Below are 2,035 nucleotides of genomic sequence, written 5' to 3'. Positions count from 1 at the left end.
TGCAGCCGTGAGGTGCTGGGTGGAAGGGCGGAAGGAGGCCCCGAAGGAAGGCGTAACAGGGGCGTAGGCTTATCAGTTGCAATCTCCTTCAGATCTCCCGCGCGGAAGGAAGGTCTTCATCAAGCTTCCAGTATCCCTCTGAGCCTTTTGAAGACTTTGCCTCGGTCAGGATAAGAGAGCAGAATCCTTGAGGTTCTTCTGAGAGGCAGGTTTGCCTTTTTTGGTTGATGGAATTAGGAACAAGAATCGTGTTATCGTTTTAAGGGACGATGTTACAATTTTCATGTAAAAAAAAAAAAAAATGGTTTTGTTCACTTCGAGATTTACCCATCTTTCTCCCTATCTGCTTTTCGGCCTATCTATCCTTCTCTGTTAGTCTATATATTGTCTACCTTCCCTATGATTGATTTATCTTTTTACCCACCTTTCTGTCAATTTATCTGTGGACTTAACTTTTATTTGAGTGTTTGTGTGTATGCTGGCAAATGTACGTTTCTAGGTTAGGCATTAAAGTGTGGTCTAACTTGATATTTAGCAAAGATTAGCTTTGTATTGATTGCACAAGGCAGTGATGATAGGTATCACACTTAAACAACGTCAGTTACCAGTGAAATATTTTTCGTTTAAACGTTTTTGGATACATATATAATTTTTTTTTCTATCTCATTCACTCCTTATCTCCCTGTCTCTGCCTCTGTCTATTTATTTGTCTGTCTCATTTAATCTACAAAACAAGTGGATCTGTCAGACAGATATGCATCAATAATACAGAAAAAGAACTGAATGACATTTTTTACACGAATTTCCTCTTTTTCAGTTTCTATTATTATTATTATTATTATTATTATTATTATTATTATTATTATTATTATTATTATTATTATTATTATTGTTGTTGTTGTTGTTGTTATTGTTGTTGTTATTATCTTTATTATTGTTATTATTGTTTTCATTATTATCATTCTTATTATTGTCAATATATAATTATTATCATTATCATTATTATTATTATTATAATTGTTTATGTTATTATTATTATTATCAGTATTACTGTTATTATTAGTGTTATTATCATTATTGTTGTTGTTATTATTATTACTATTATTACTATCTACATTTATATTTTTATTCTCATTCTAAAAACTTATTAATACATTTTCATTCTCTTCGCATTTCATCATTTGTATTAGCTATAGGTTATTTGCATTTTTACTTCATGAAAGTGAAACATGCGTCTTGCAATTTTGCTTTTATTTTCATGTTTAAACTGGTTATATGATCACACAGACAGGTACACACAGTCAGAATATATTTGCATTTCCAACAGGTCTTCACGTTGGTATAGTTATCAGTAATCCAGCCAAATGCATATATTGACCAATTGTCCCTTATAATATAATATCACAATATATACCTAAAGAAACGATAGAAATATATATTCCTACCATAAATCAAATCTGAACAACACACACGAATATAGGTAACATTCCCAAACCATATATATTTTAGTAAACCAATGTGGGGGAGGGAGAACAACAGTGAGGCAAGCAATTAGTGACAAACAAATCCATTCTATTCTACAAGGACGTTTAAGGCCCGTTCCTCCTCCGATCCAGGGAAGAATATTCTCCTGTAGATGGTGTTATCAGATTAACATGGGTAGCAAAGGTCTTGGTGGTTAGCTACGAGTAACTTGGCTTCAGTCTATGTTAATTATGTAGAATATCGCTTCCCTGGTTCTATGAGGATTTCAGATCAATCATGCATTTCTACATTTTTATATCTATCTTAGAATATATAATCTCAAAGGTAAAGTCTAAACTAAATATCAGCTTTGGATAAGATCATAACACGAGTAACAGATAACAAATTGATCATAATATTCAAGGCACATAAACTGTGCTCATAGCTAATATGAGCAAAACACACACTAAGGCACTTTTGGTATATTGTTTTAAAACTTTAAACAAACCTATAACTGTGCAACATTCCTAAGTCAAACGTGATAATGCAGAGGGTTCTCTAGCGTTTCCAA

The 2,035-nt window shown here is 32.4% G+C and overlaps 1 protein-coding gene across 3 annotated transcripts in view; it reads right to left on the bottom strand.

The window, feature by feature from the left end:
- Positions 1-1,236: 1,236 nt before the first annotated feature.
- Positions 1,237-2,035, bottom strand: part of LOC125031507 (adhesion G-protein coupled receptor D1-like) — a 24,655-nt gene continuing 23,856 nt past the window's right edge. For all 3 annotated transcript variants that reach the window (XM_047622372.1, XM_047622370.1, XM_047622371.1), the window contains exon 10: positions 1,237-2,035. This exon is cut by the window's right edge and continues 1,033 nt beyond it. The gene's annotated coding sequence lies outside the window, so the exon portion shown is untranslated.

The sequence above is a fragment of the Penaeus chinensis genome, chromosome 13 (assembly GCF_019202785.1).
Source record: "Penaeus chinensis breed Huanghai No. 1 chromosome 13, ASM1920278v2, whole genome shotgun sequence".
Lineage (NCBI taxonomy): Eukaryota > Metazoa > Arthropoda > Malacostraca > Decapoda > Penaeidae > Penaeus > Penaeus chinensis.
Note: the sequence above shows the minus strand (reverse complement) of the source record. Positions and strands in the feature narration are given on the sequence as shown.